The sequence below is a fragment of the Oncorhynchus gorbuscha genome, linkage group LG15, assembly GCF_021184085.1.
Source record: "Oncorhynchus gorbuscha isolate QuinsamMale2020 ecotype Even-year linkage group LG15, OgorEven_v1.0, whole genome shotgun sequence".
Classification (NCBI taxonomy): domain Eukaryota; kingdom Metazoa; phylum Chordata; class Actinopteri; order Salmoniformes; family Salmonidae; genus Oncorhynchus; species Oncorhynchus gorbuscha.
In genome coordinates, this window is record NC_060187.1 from 42229780 (window position 1) to 42246234 (window position 16455).

Sequence of the window (16455 nt, forward strand, 5' to 3'; positions counted from 1 at the left end):
AAATGAGCCTTAGGATCCCGTCACAATATCTTTGTGCGTTCAAATTGCAATCAATAAAATGCAATTGTGTTTGTTGTCTGTAGCTTATGCCTGCCCATGCCATAACCCCACTACCACCATGGGGCACTCTGTTCACAACATTGACATCCGCAAACCGATTGCCCACACAACGCCATACACATGGTCTGCGGTTGTGAGGCCGGTTGGACATACTGCCAAATTCTCTAAAACAACGTTGTAGGCGACTTATGGTAGAGCCACTAATATTCAGCTCTGATGGATATTCTTGCAGTCAGCATGCCAATTGCACACACAAGCTCAACTTGAGACATCTGTGGCATTGTCTGGCAAATGTGCACCTTTTTTTTGTCCCCAGCACAAGATGCACCTGTGTAATGATCATGCTGTTTAATCAGCTTCTTGATATGCCACACCTCTCAGATGGATGGATTATCTTTGCAAAAGAGAAATGCGCACTAACAGGGATGTAAACAAATTTGTGCATAAAATTTGAGAGAAACAAGCTTTTTGTGCGGTTGAAACATTTCTGGGATCTTTTTATTTCAGCTCATGAAACATGGGACCAACATGTTTCTTTTTATATTTTTGTTCAGTGTATAATCACAATGACAATTGTAGACAGCCTATTTTATGTTAGGTGAGTTTATTCTCGACTGCTTCCCTTTGCCTACCCTTTCCTTTATGTTCTATAAAGTCGAAATAGAATGTAGGTTGTAGGTTGGTTCAGTACAGCTGATGAATATAACGGTATAAGAGTATAACCTCTCCTGTAATTAGGCTATTTAGTACATGTGGGTTGTTGGGAGTGGTTTGCCTTGTCTTGTTTACGATCTGAATTATTCACACATAGCTCTTAAAAAAAGAACCTAATCAATTAAATATACAAGCAAAATCTGGAAATAAACATCATATAAATGTTTAATTTGTTGCTCTCATTCCCGCTTTTTCTAAGTCGAGGCGGTCTCAGCTGCAAGTCATTTGGGAAAGGCAAAATCAGCACAACATTCAGATTTCACCCAGTTAGCTTTAGAAGATTTATTTGATTAAAACTACAATTAATGTGATGATGGTCTATGGGCTAACGTAACAGTTAGCTGTTTCCAAAGCTAGGCTAACATGCTGTTCCACAATACAATCTCCAGGGCTGTTTTTATTGCCAGACGTAGGGGAGGCTTATCTTAATCAGTTATGGAACATTAAATTATGTCTGCATGTCCAAATCACACATCTACTTTTAAATATGTCTAATCCCCACCTTTACCACACACACACACACACACACACACACACACACACACACACACACACACACACACACACACACACACACACACACACACACACACACACACACACACACACACACACACACACACACACACACAGTAGCATTTAACCGAGACACAATCTGGAACATATTTGTTTCTGCAGTAATAAATTAGTGCAAAATCCTCTTTCATTAATCTGGAGGGAGATCCACATGATCTGACTGGGGAGTGGGGACCGCTGGAGTCAAATCCCTGCACCGTGGGATTAGGCCCACTGGGGGCAGCAGGGTTTCATGGGAGCTGGGAGAGTGACCTGCAGAGAAGAGGGAGGGAGGGAGGGAGGGGAAGTGGGACAGGGGGACTTTTGTTTGAAGGTGATGAATCCTTATGCCCACCCTGATTTTGCCCATGACATTATTATTCTAATCACATGTGCCTTGTGCAATTGACAATATCAAGTCGGAATGACTTGACTGTCTGAATGAGATGTTTCTCATATGACTGACTGCCCTCATTTGTGTGTGTTGTGGTGGTCCATGACATGGGGGTCCTGAGCCAGAAGCTCTTCCCCATCGTGGAAGCCATGCAGAAGCACTTCAGCGCCAAAGATAAATATGAATATGTAACTTTTTCATAGGCATTTACAGTATGTCCAACTCCACAGTCAATACCATCAGAAGATGTCTTGGCGGGTTGACATGTTTTTGACCATTACTGTTTAAAACTATGAAGTTCAGTCTTACACACTATACTAATTGGGTGTTTCTTTTGCTCCCACACTCTATCAGATGTTTACTGCTATTGATTTAATTTTTGGGGGTGACTCACAAAGTGCCCCAAAATACACCCCAAGGTGACCAGCTCAATCTGAAGTTATGTGCTTGGTGGATGACTAATCTAGCCAGTCTGTTTCGGCTCTCTTGTGGAATGCTCATGCAAAACAGTTTTGGCATGACAATGGAGGAGGCAAAAGCACAAACAGGTCTGGGACCAGACTATGACTAATCAACGTTAATGTATTTTAACGGACTCAGAGTCCCAGAAGGCTGTGTGGAGTAGACAGCTAACCTCGAAATAACACGTTCCTGTCTGTCTGTCTCTGCACACTATCTTGTTTCCTCAACCTGTCTCTCTAACACGCAGTGAGCCATGACTAGTGAGTGGGCACTGATAGGGCTCTCAGTGAGAGACTGAGGAGTGTTTTGCTCTCTCTCTCTCTCTCTCTCTCTCTCTCTCTCTCTCTCTCGCTTTCTCTCATAAACAAACCGTACACTGTTTCTTACACTTACATTCAGTCAAATGTATACACTTGTTTATTCTGTGTTGTCTCGCAGGATGCTTGGGGAGAACTGAGGGGATGGGTGTTGAGGGTAGGGGTGGACACAGCTGGATAAAGGTGTATGCAAACTGCACCGAACATGTTAGTTCGATGTAAAATTGAGCGACTAAGACCTCCTCGTCAAAAACGTCAAAATGAATGACAGATTTCTTGAGTTGTCTTCTTTAAGGGAGTATGCGAGTACATTTGTTTGCCTAGCCGAAGCATGCGGTAGACTGGCAGGGGCCGAAGGACGCATGGCATGGAACGCTCTCCCAGGGAGGGAGGGAAGTGTTCTGTTCGATTGTCACATGACGTGTGAACTGATGATGGCAGTCCCCTCTGGTTGAGCACTTTTAACACCCCGCTGGAAGGATAGCATGGGGCGCCGCTCAGCCGGTAGAGCCAGTGGCCGGGCTTTTGGAGCCAAATTAGGGCTGGGCGATTTATGGCCAAAATATCATATCACAACAGTTCCAGTCAAAAGTTTGGACACAAAAAAGCAATAACCAAAAAAGTGTTAAACAAATCAAAGTATATTTGAGATTCTTCAAAGTAGCCATCCTTTGCCTTGATGACAGCTTTGCACACTCTTGGCAATTATGGAATACTGGTTTGGAATAATAAAAGTTCAACATTTGCTTTATGAGTTGTGCCTGACCTTAGAGTTGAAACATACATTGTAAGTGATTTCAATGGGACTTTCTCCATTGTGATTTGTTTTATACCGTTCAATCAAACTTCAACCAAAGTTGATCTCATTTGAGATCATTTGGACACTGCCTTGTAGGGCTGCACGATATGGGCCAAAATCTATTTGACTTCCGATTTAGATCAAAACACTTGTGTGAAATGTTGGAATCATAGAAATACAATGATTTAATGTTTAATATATGGTATACCGCCTTACACCGAATCAATGCTCACTACACAACACCTTGACACACACACACACACACACACACACACACACACACACACACACACACACACACACACACACACACACACACACACACACACACACACACACACACACACACACACACACACACACACACACACACACACACACACACACACACACACACACACACACACACAGTGGCCCTGCTATGAATCCCTTTCATAAAAGAAGAGTGGGCATTGGAACATGAGTGTGTTGTGCTCCTTCCTTACAGCAATACAGAAGCATTAGGAGTAACAAGATGTTACATCCAGAGGTGATAAGAGGTGATAAGAGGTGATAAGATCACGGTCAGTCAGTTGTCCATTTAAGTGGTAGTGGTAGCGAAACAAGGTTTCAGTGTAAAAAATGATGTAAGGTGCCCTTTAGAAATGAATGCACCAAGATATCCTGAATTCCTATTAGAAGCAACATCCAGGAGAAGATCTTAAGGTAGACGGATGTCACGGACTGGTGGATGAGCGCTTTTTTTCAATACTTAAGAACCAGAAGTGTGTCATTCACACTAGACTGGTTAGTAATGCCTGGGCCTGGAGCGATGTGAAGAGTCCTGAAAAAAAAGTTAATTGCACACATGAATACACACTCAAAGGAACCATACGTAGTCAACAGTCTGAGAGGGGAAGGAGTAGGATTGAACACAGCGCTGTCTTCCGCCGTCTGAAGTGACCAGTTGTCGCTCAGGTTTCAGTTCTGAGAGGCCAATTTACTGAAGAATCCGATCTAAATTCCAAATGCTGTTTGACAAGCTGCTTGCCCCTTCAACTAGCAATTGAAGGCTAACCTGAGGTCGAACAGATGTTTTTCTGCCCATCTAAATTGCAGAGGCGTGTTCGTGTGGCTTCTTTGTTTACTGTGTTCTGAGCTGCTTTCTCCAAAGGTTGCTTTGGAGTCACCAAGTAGCTATTCCTCTGTCGGAGGAACTGTAATATCTGCAGGGGGCTGCTGGAATCTTCACTTGAAGATGGGCAGATTGTGTGAATATGATAGTGTGTGTGGACCACTGGACATGATATTTTCTGCACAGTTAAGTGCTAGCTAGAATTGACACAGATGTGAGGGGGAAGTGCATTTGTATTTTGTGTATCGTTTTGATGTTGATCATTTGTACGGAAATGTTCCAGCTATTTCGGAAGGATGTAGGTCTCTGTGGGGGCAATAGATTAGTCTTGTTAGGCTTCCTCCCTCTCTTACCCTAACCATACAAACCGTTTATTCCGTTCACTCCAACCATACAGAATGCTATGCACCCACCTGAGCAGCATGAGGCAATACACATGGGGAAAATGGCAACCTGGTTATTCCAGGACACAACAGTTTCATCATACAATGCAGTCAGTTGTCAAACGTTCAACTCCAAAGGGATACAATGAGGGATTGAACAACAGCCTAAAAATAAGTATCCTACGCAGAACTCGCTCTTAAAAATAGACGAGGGGAAGTACACAATGGAAATATTTCTCACTATCTTAATTTAATGAAGCCCCCTGAGTGATTCATCCTTTATAGATTGAGTTTGCCTGTAAACTCCCAGGGGTGATCTCCAACATGTTCTGACCTGACTGTCCCCCTGGCCTCAACCACACCTGTCTCCCTTCCTTTTCAACCTGGCCTTTTTTAATAGAGCAAGAGAACGGAGTCTGTGTGAAGTACTTTGTTAGTGTGAAAGTGGTTGGGCAACAGCTGTTTGAGGTGGCAGTTGTGCCATTTTTTCATCTATAATCAATATGATAGAAGACAGATGGAGCCTGTTTAGTACCTAGACAGTTGTTAGGCCTGGTCAACTTTGACGGGATAGGGGGCCACAAAAAAGCTGAACTCACCGTGAGGGGCCGCAGTTGCTCAAGGATCTGCGTACCAACATCCCCCCCCCCCCGCCCCCCCCACACACACACACACACACTGCGAGCAACACATTTTAGCGGCTCCCCTCTTGACAGTGGAGGTCATTTTTACGTTTTGCCGTGGGGATTTTGCAGTTTTATAACTAATTTCAGGCAATTCTACATATTTTGCCATAAGTTGAAGATAAAAGTTTGCAGTTTTTAATATGCTATCCGAGTGAGACTGACTAACAAAATTATTGGGGGACCCCCCCGGACAGTAAATTGACCATGATTACTAAGTGTAGATAGCTGGCCACTAGACTAACTTACCAGTCTAAAATATGTTAGCTGTCATGGGCTAATTGAGTGACTATCAGTGACTGACATAACAAAATAAAAACTGCTGATGCACAACTACATTTTGAATTCACCTTGTGTATTCTGCTATTCTAACTCGCAACAGTAAGTTGAGACCCTTACTGAGACCCCCCCCATCAATTATTTTTTGCCCATAGCCCAGTGGCATGCTAAGTTGTTGTCCAAAGTAAGAGGGATTGGAGGGCAAAATGTAAGAAATGCATCTTAAATCTCATTTTACATGGGCTGCTCTGAAACTACTTCAGGTTTTTCTAAGATGGGATAAATGAGCCGCCGCTGGAGAACTTGAAGGAATTGCAGCACAGTCACGAGGCATTTCCATGGACGCAGGATTCAATAGCTTGTTCCAGCTTTCAAATCCCACCCAACAGATCCGTCAATACAGGCTGAGAGGCCTGGGAAATGGGCTGGACTGGGCTGTGTTGAGAAGCTGTGTGAATGACACCATTGGTCATGAATAAAGCCAGAGATTGTTTTCAATGTAGTATGAAATGTCTCTAGGCAGGCTCAAAACAGCCTGATCTAGAATGTTCACTGTGTCATGTGGCCACTATCTGATTCTGGGCCATACTTATTTATTTAAAAAATTCAGTACAACAAAGACAGACCATTATAACAGAACGTCACAAAGCAATTTTTTTCTGGGACTTTATGGCAGTTCGTATGAAGCTTATTCTTTAAATGGACTTTAGTCTGTGCCATTCCACAGAGAAACTGTTAGTCCATCAAAATGTTGTCTGCCCCAGTTACACTGAGTTTCAGATAGGTCCCAATGCACTGGTGACTAGAAAGTGTCATCATTGTAATCATGACTCAACAGTGATCAATAATAGCTTTTTTTTTATCTCGTCCAGTGTACAGTGGAGAGAGAGAGCAGTGTGTGTGTGTGAGAGACAGGTCTTTCAGCTTGGCTTGTCTAGCAATTATCAACAGCCAATTTGACAGAATTGAAGAATTTAGAAAAGACGAATGGGCAATTGTTGCAAAATCCAGGTGTGGAAAGTTCTCAGAGATTCAGAGCTGTAATCGCTGCCAAAGGTGCTTCTACAAAGTATTGACTCAGGGATGTGGATACTCATGTCAATGAGATTTCAGTTTCAATACATTTGCAAAAATGTCTAAAAACACATTGTCACTTTGTCATTATGGGGTATTGTGTGTACATTTTTTAAATTCAGCCTGTAACAAGAACATGGGGAATAAACAAGGTGATGAGAACTTGCAAAGTCCTTGTCCTCCTCACAACTTTTATCTGGACCCACAACGTTTAGTTTTTTTGCAACAACAAAAAACAACCCCACACATCACTAATCAGCAATAGATTATGTTTAGGAAGTGAGTGCAGGTCGATGACTCAGTACAATTGTTGGAATATACTAAATGATTATTTTTCATTCTTTCTGTCTGTCTTAAGCAGTATGTCCCCTAAGTCAGTGGTTCCCAAACTGTGGGGCGCGGGGTGTTTTCTTACCCTTTAGACCCCAGTAGAATTCTAGAATGTTGCTGTGGATTACTGAGAATGTAAGATTAAGCTTGTTTCCTCACACATTTCAGACACAGCTCAAAAACAAAGAACAAATTACAAATACAAGTTAACTTGAGCACAACCTATTTAATATGACACCACATTCATGTCAATAGAAATAACACTAATTTTGTCTTTCATTGTGTAAAGACACTCGGTGTCAATTTTTTTAAAACACTAGATCTGAACATACATAAACTGACTCCTACCACTTTTAAAACAACTCAAAAACCCCTGCTACTGTCATTTTAGGCCCAGGGTATGTGGCACAAGGGTGAATGGTGGGAATTGGGGCAGATGCCCTCCATGGAAATGTAGGCTACCCTCTCAGTTGTGCTCTCCCTCCTCTCACTCCTCTCCCTCTGCTGCCTCCTCTCCCTCCACATCTCTTCGATTATCTCATAACTGCTTATCCTCCATGCCTTCTGCTGCTTAACCCTGAGTCTCCATATCACTTCCCTTGCTTTCACTGACCTAGAGGAACAGACTAACGGGGAGAGAGAGATAGAAAGGAGCGGACAACAAATAGGATACAATTTGTCAGGATCATCATCTCTTCCTTCCTGTCTTTTTCTCAACCATACACATATTCTCTTCCTAATTATCACCTGTATGATAGTTACACGCCTCCCATTACACACACACACACACACACACACACACACACACACACACACACACACACACACACACACACACACACACACACACACACACACACACACACACACACACACACACACACACACACACACACACACACACACACACACACACACACACACACACACACACACACACACACACAGTAAACAGTATCTTCGTGATGCTATACAGCACTTTCAGTCAATCAATCAATCAAAATGATTTTATGAAGTCCATAGCGGCCAGATTGTTTCTCAGTTCACGGTGTGCATATGTATGACTAATGGATAATCCTACGGGATAGATTACACAAGAATATGTTCATAGATGGGCCAGATTATAACCAAAAAGTCAATATAGGGTACACATACTTCAAGACCCATGGTCAGATTTATTTGGTAATATATGGTAAGAAGTCAAAGTACAGTGGGGCAAAAAAGTATTTAGTCAGCCACCAATTGTGCAAGTTCTCCCACTTAAAAAGATGAGAGAGGCCTGTAATTTTCATCATAGGTACACTTCAACCATGACAGACAAAATTAGAAACAAAATCCAGAAAATCACATTGTAGGATTTTTAATGAATTTATTTGCAAATTATGGTGGAAAATAAGAATTTGGTCACATACTATTGGTCAATAGTATGTGGCACAACGGTTTACAGATTCAACACATCGACTAGAGGTCGACCGATTATGATTTTTCAACGCCGATACCAATTATTGGAGGACCAAAAAAAAACGATAACGATTAATTGGATGATTTTTATATATTTGTAATGAATTGACAATTACAACAATACTGAATGAACACTTATTTTAACTTAATATAATACATCAATAAAATCAATTTAGTCTCAAATAAATAATGAAACACGTTCAATTTGGTTTAAATAATGTAAAAACACAGTATTGGAGAAGAAAGTAAAAGTGCAATATGTGCCATGTAAAAAAGTTTAAGTTCCTTGCTCAGAACATGAGAACATATGAAAGCTGGTAGTTCCTTTTAACATGAGCCTTCAATATTCCCAGGTAAGAAGTTTTAGGTTGTACTTATTATAGAACTTTTTCTCTCTAAACTGTTTGTATTGCACTTTAGTATTGCCCGCCTAATCTCGGGAGTTGATAGGCTTGAAGTCATAAACTTCGCAATGCTTGAAGCACAGCGAAGAGCTGCTGGTAAACGCAGGAAAGTGCTGTTTGAATGAATGCTTACGAGTCTGCTGCTGCCCACCACCACTCAGACTGCTCTATCAAATATCAAATCATAGACTTAATTAGAATATAATAAACACACAGAAATACGAGCCTTAGGTCGTAATAAGGTCAAATCCGGAAACCATTATTTCGAAAACAGAACGTTTATTCTTTCAGTGAAATACAGAACCGTTCCGTATTTTATCGAACGGGCGGCAACCCTAAGTCTAAATACTGCTTTTACATTGCACAACCTTCAATGTTATGTCATAATTATGTAAAATTCTAGCAAATTAATCTTTGTCTTTGTTAGGAATAAATGGTCTTCACACAGTTCACAATGAGCCAGGTGGCCCAAACTGGTGCATATACCCTGACTCTGCTTGCACAGAACGCAAGAGAAGTGACACAATTTCCCTAGTTAAAATAAATTCATGTTAGCAGGCAATATTAACTAAATATGCAGGTTCAAAAAATGGACTTGTGTATTGATTTTAAGAAAGGTGTTGATGTTTATGGTTAGGTACACATTGATGCAACGACAGTGCTTTTTTCGCAAATGCGCTTGTTAAATCATCACCCGTTTGGCGAAGTTGACTGTGATTCGATGATAAATTAATAGGCACCGCATTGATTATATGCAAAGCAGGACAAGCTAAACTACACATGGTTGATATTACTAGTTTAACCTGTGATTATGTTTGATTTGTTTTTTATAAGATAAGTTTAATGCTAGCTATCAAATTACCTTGGCTCCTTGCTGCACTCGTGTAACAGGTGGTCAGTCTGCCATGCAGTCTCCTCGTGGAGTGCAATGTAATTGGCCATAATCGGTGTCCAAAAATGCAGATTACCGATTGTTATGAAAACTTGAAATCGGCCATTCCGATTAATCGGTCGACCTCTAACATCAACTATTGTTATTTATTTAGGATGTTGAAAGTAAAAGATTACAAAGATGACACAAATACCTATGAAAAAGTTACACATTCATATTTATCTTTGTAACTAAGGCAACCCTTACCTGTGGACATGATGTGGTGCATGGCCACGAACAGAAAGAAGATGGTGTTGCTGAAGTGCTTCTGCATGGCCTCCACGATGGGGAAGAGCTTCTGGCTCAGGACCCCCACGTCGTGACGCAATTTAGCCAAACAGATTTAGAAAAATGTCATCTTTTCCGATGGGCATAGTTAGCTGGTTGTCTTTTGTAGGGAGGGAGTGACTGGATCAAGTGTGACAGTGTTGGGAGCGAAGCACAATGTTGCTTCCAACTCTCATTTTCTTGCCTTACAGACCAACTACAGAGTTTGCCAATGTTAGCTAATTAATTCCGAAGGTGGGACAGTTTCCAAATGAATTGCATCGTTAGACACAGGACCAAACAAGCATCTGGCTATGTAAACGAATATCACTGCAACAACATAATTTACTTTAAACCATTTTTTTTATTTGACCTTTATTTAACTAGGCAAGCCAGTTAAGAACACATTCCCTGCCCTATGGGACTCCCAATCACAGCCAGATGTGATGCAGCTTGGATTTGAACCAGGTACTGCAGTGATGACTCTTGCACTGAGATGCAGTGTCTTAGACCACTGCGCCACTCGGGAGCCTAATATTTAGCTCCATTGCGCGTGCATCTATCCTAACACGAAAGCTAAGATGTCAAACAATAGGGAAACGAGGCAATGTATAGCCTATGAATATCTGTACCTAGCAACCATGATAACAGAAACACAAATGACTCATCTCCATTTCAGTGGCTAGTTAGCTGGTTGTCTGTATGGCTTGCTAGTGAAAGTGACAGCTGAGGTTGACGTTTCGCTAGCACAGCCCAAATTTACCGCCACACAACTTTTCTTGCCTGACTGACTAGCTAACTAACCATAGAAAGAAGCTTGGGCCACTTCCATATGAATTACATCAGTAGGAACAAGACAAAACAACCAACTAGTTAGCTGATTATTTACAGCTAAGCACTGCAACTATTTCCATGAGACAGAGAACAATCATTCAAGCTCCACCGCTGATGTGCTCACCTGTACCAACCAAGTGATCATGACAGGATTTGCTAATCTGAGAACAGTTTCACAGCATCAATCAAAAACAGCAAACATATAGTATCTGCTGTTTTACTTATTTCACTCACCTCGACATCATCATCGCTTTCAAAGTGCAATGATGTGTCCGAAGCCATATCACCAACCAACAACCAAGCTACAGCTTCTTCCACAATGAAAATTCGTGGCCACTCCAGCATTTTCATTTTGAGTCATTTCTTTTTTTTAATCCCCTTTTTCATAGTATCCAATTGTTAGTAGCTACTATCTTGCCTCATCGCTACAACTCCCGTAGGGGCTTGGGAAAGACGGAGGTTGAGAGTCATGCTTCCTCCAATACACAACACAACCAAGCCGCACTGCTTCTTAACACAGCGCGCGTCCAACCCAGAAGCCAGTCGCACCAATGTGTCGGAGGAAACACCGTGCACCTGGCAACCTTGGTTAGCGTGCACTGCGACCGGCCCGCCACAGGAGTTGCTGGTGCGCAATGAGACAAGGATATCCCTACCGGCCAAGCCCTCCCTAACCCAGAAGACGCTATGCCAATTGGAGGCCCCATTTTGAGTAATTTAAGTAAAAACATTATTTTAAATGTCAAATGACCGCAAACCCTGTTTCCGGGTTTCTGATTGATGACAACAGCCACACGAATACAACAGGTTGTTTGCAAGTTAATTTTGCGATATTGATACAGTTATTACTGTTAGAAAAACAAGGCTGTTCACAGCTGCTATAGTAATTTAAAGAAACACTGTTGACAGCTGCTATGGGTTTTTAAAGGGTTCAGAACTCAGTCCATCTTTCAACTTACTCTTCAAAGTTGTAATAGTAAAATGCACAAGGAGAAATTTAGAAATTGGGTAGTGCATCGTCAGTATTCCTCTTGTCATGTCTGTCATTACATTAGAGAGCTATTTATAAATGGTCAGAAATGTCCAGATCAACCAGTCCATGTCAGCTAATGTTTTTAGCTAGATTCATTTAGCCCATAGATTTTGTAGTAATGTTTAAGTTAGTCAAATATCACATGAATACACATTAGACATAGACAAAAACCCACCCCTCCCCCCATTCAATGCCACCTACTTGACCTCAGACACAACATTCCTTCAAGGCATGATTTAGACAAAGCAGTGTTGTGCAGCCAGCCCGCCTGCCCTATCATGGCCTGCTGAATCCTGGACCGTGGAGACGGTCTTTGCTGGTCGCCAGAGGTGGTCTGTGGCAGCGAACCCTGCCGTGATCCCTCCGGTTTGGGAATTGGTCTCTCCCTCCGGGTAAACTAGGCCTGGTGAAATTAATCTGAGTTGGCCATACGCAAACATTCTGTTATCGTGCACTGTAACGGTACCCCCGAGGCACCGGCCAGAGAGCCTCCAGCTCCTCCGATATGGTCAAATGTCACCCTGCATTGCCCTATCGGTATTAATTGGGAATTTGACCTCTTGCAGTTCATGTCCAAATCACATTTGTTTCTGCACTGCCTGTCAGCATTAAATGGTCTCATAATAGCTGTCATTGACCGTTAAAGAGAAGTGGCGATGGGAGAGTGTGCGTGAATGTGGCTCTGCCTGTGTGGGCCTTCATGATTTATGTGGTTATATTATAGCTTAGCACAATGTATCAGCCGAAGACTCTCTTCCTGCTTTCCCCTGTTCCAAAGCAGGCCGTTAAGCCCCCTCAGAACGAACAAAGTCAGCATTAGCCGGCGGGGCATGACTCGCCGCCAACCTCCCTCTGCTAACGCAACACATGAAGGCATTTTGAAGGGGACTTCCTTGTTTAAAGAGCAGGGGAGAAAATGGTTGACACTCTGCAGACAGTTTAGTTTCCGCTGCTTGTTTTGACAGAGACCGACCCTAAAATATCTCTCTGGCCAAGGTCTCCGTGGAGGCCCTGCTCTAGCCCAGTCACCCAGCATTGTTCTTGTTTCAACAGACTTAGTTTAGGACACTTGTTTTCCTTTTTCCATGTACAGGGCCATTGTCTGTGCAGTGCTGGCCTCTCCAGGCCAGGGCCCCACGTTGGGTTGGCCTTTCCATTGTGACTTCAACCATCAGATTGGGAAAGAGACACATTTGATTATAGTGCATGCCACTGTCTGACCTCAAGAAGCAAGAAAACTGGAAAACTATTTCTTGTTCTGTTATTTGTTAGTATTGTTAACTGGAATCACGTTTTTCTTGCTTGACTTTAGCAGCGATTGCTTGTACTGTAGATAGGCCTAGATTATGAAAAACAGTGAGCTGGGTTGGGTTCAATACCGACACATCACTGGTGTCTTACTTTGCGTTATAGATACTCAGTGTCATGGTTGTCAAACCCCTCACCCTAATTAACATTATTGATCCAATAAATTGATCTGAGAAGGTTTTTGGAAAAGAGTCCTTGAAGTCCTTGAATGGTCTAGAAATCAGAAAACGGGTCTCGCACCCAGGGGTGCGGCTTTCCCTCACTTTTTTCAATTTGAGAATACGCGGAGCTGGTAAATGTATTCTGATAATTAAATATAAATTATAAATAAGTTACCACTAAAATTCCATGAAAAATTATAGTATGACAAACCAGATAAATATTTATAGCAGCCTAGAGGTAGGTAAATGGTGGTTTCTTCCCAGTCTTCTCTCGGCAGTGGTGAGAATGATGAACTGTAGGCTACAGAGTCCGGTCAGAGGCTTGGCTACTTGACTACTTGGCTACATGTGTGCACTGCAGAGGCCCGTCAGAGGCTTGGCTACTTGCCTACTTGGCTACATGTGTGCACTGCAGAGGCCCGTCAGAGGCTTGGCTACTTGGCTACTTGGCTACATGTGTGCACTACAGAGGCCCGTCAGAGGCTTGGCTACTTTTTGATCAATCAGAACGTTAAAAAAATAATCCTTAGATTTGTCATCATTTCATCACTTTGCAGCATGCACGGTTAGCAGAGGTACATTTTTGGACAGCTGGCCAGCTGTCATAGACATAATGACGACAAAACAAGCATTGGTGCATTTTTATTTTTTTGCAAAAGCTGCAGCAACTATCACAATCAATAGGCCTGACAACAACGCAAACAGCCAGCAAGTTGACATAGTTGAATATCCTAATCCAGCTCCCTCATCTATTCTGGCCACTAGCTTGCAGCCAGCACCACAACCTTGACGGCTCCCTCCCTGCCCTGTCCCCAGGTCCAGGCCTGATCTCCGCAACACTGACAGTTCCCGATCACAGGTCCTCAGCTACCTCTGTTCCCTCAGATGACAGAACAGCTCCTCTCCCTGCAGCTGGCACCACCACCACGGCACCAATAGGCCTGCTACCATGTGCTGACGTATGGACAAGCAGTATGTGGAGGAACAAACAAGAGGCATACTCATAAATAGTTTGTAAAGAAGTTATGTGCAGATGTCACACGTCTGTCATTTTACAAATCAGATTCAGATCAACGTTATTATCCCGTCAGGGGAATAATCCTTTGGTCATGTGCTTAAGAAAACAGTAAATAAAACATGAAACCACAGTAACAACACAAAATCATTCATTCAATGTGCTGTAGCTACACATTTATAGTGAAAGTGCAATATGCTGTATACTCGAGGGACCAACAAATGATCTATTATACAGCCAAATGTCCCTTGGAATAAAAGAGTCCCCATATCTCTCTGTTTGAATTTTCCTTTGAAGGAATATAGGGAGGAGTTCAGACCCAGGGCCGTGAGCTTTGTAATGAGCTTATTGCGCACTATGGCATTGAAGGCCGAGCTGTAGTCGATGAACAGCATCATCACATATCCATTCCTTTTGTCCGGTTGGGTAAGGGCAATGTGCAGTGCAATGGCGATTGCGTTGTCTTGGGATCTGTCAGTAGGCGATTTGGAAACTGTTGAGTGTGTCAGGGAGGGAGGAGGTGATATGGTCTTTGACTAGCCTCAAAGTACTTTATAATGACAGAAGTGAGTGCTACTGGTCGGTAGTCATTCAGTTCAGTTACTTTCCCTTTCTTGGACACAGGGATGATGGTGGACATCTTGAAGCAGGTGAGTATAGCGCCCTGAGCTAGGGAGATTGAAAAGGTCAGAACACAACTGCCAGCTGGTCTGCAAATGCTCTGAGGGCACGGATAGGGATGCCAGCAGCCTTGTGAGGGTTAACACGTTTGAATGACTTGCATACATCCTCAGTGGAGACTGAGCATGTAGCCCACATTGTCATCGGAGACTTGCCTTGGCAGCTCAGCGTCATTGTGCTCAACTTGTGAGAAAAATGTGTTTAGCATATCCGGTAGGGTAGCGTTGGTGACGGGCGATGTGGCTGGCATTCTTTTTGTAATCAGTGAACATTAGGAGCCCCTGCCACATACGCTTTGTGTCCGACTCGCTGAATTGCTCCTCCACTTTGTCCCTATACTTGTTTCACCATCTTGATCGATCTTCATAGGTCGTATTTATATTGGTTAACAACACTATTGTCCCCGGTCACCTTGCCCTATTTATAAGCAGCCTCCCTCTTTCAGTTTTCCTACAAGGCTGATATCAATCCATGGTTTTTGATTTGTGAACGTTTTAAAAGACACTCGGTATCACATCTATGCATTATTCTTTTTTTATCCGGTGACTGAGTCGGCGTATTCATTTATGTTATCTTCAGAGGCAACCCGGAATATATTACAGTCACATGATCAAAACGCTATTTTTAGGCGGGGAGAAGCAAGATGGAGTTCTGGTCGGATTTGCCGAAAGGAGAGCGGGAGAGGGCCTTATACCTGTGTCAACAAAGCGTGTAGCAGTCTGTCCCAGACCAAAAAAAATATCTTGCTCGACTGAAAGTCGTAGGTTCTCTTGACCAATTGATTCGTTGAAATTTTAAAAGGTGGGTTTATCCTTATATAGACACACCCTGTGTGTTTTAATTAGAGGTCGACCGATTATGATTTTTCAACGCCGAAAAGGTAACTTTTCCGACACCTACTGCTTAAAACCCAAAAAGGCCCCACTTTCACGGTCTATACGGTCACGGTTCATACTAAAAATCAAGATCAAGCAAGCTTTTGCCCTTCTGCTCCAGTGTGGAGCAGTGGATGGAGCCAAATACAGGACCATTCTGGAAGAAAACCTGATGGAGTCTGCAAAAGATCTGAGACTGGGACAGAGATTTGTCTTCCAACAAGACAATGATCCAAAACATAAAGAAAAATCTACAATGGAATGGTTCAAAAATAAACATATCCAGATGTTAGAATGGCCAAGTCAAAATCCAGACCTGAA

At 42.6% G+C, this 16455-nt stretch overlaps 1 pseudogene; it reads left to right on the top strand.

The window, feature by feature from the left end:
• Positions 1 to 16455, top strand: part of LOC123997250 — a 52843-nt pseudogene that overhangs the window by 13048 nt on the left and 23340 nt on the right.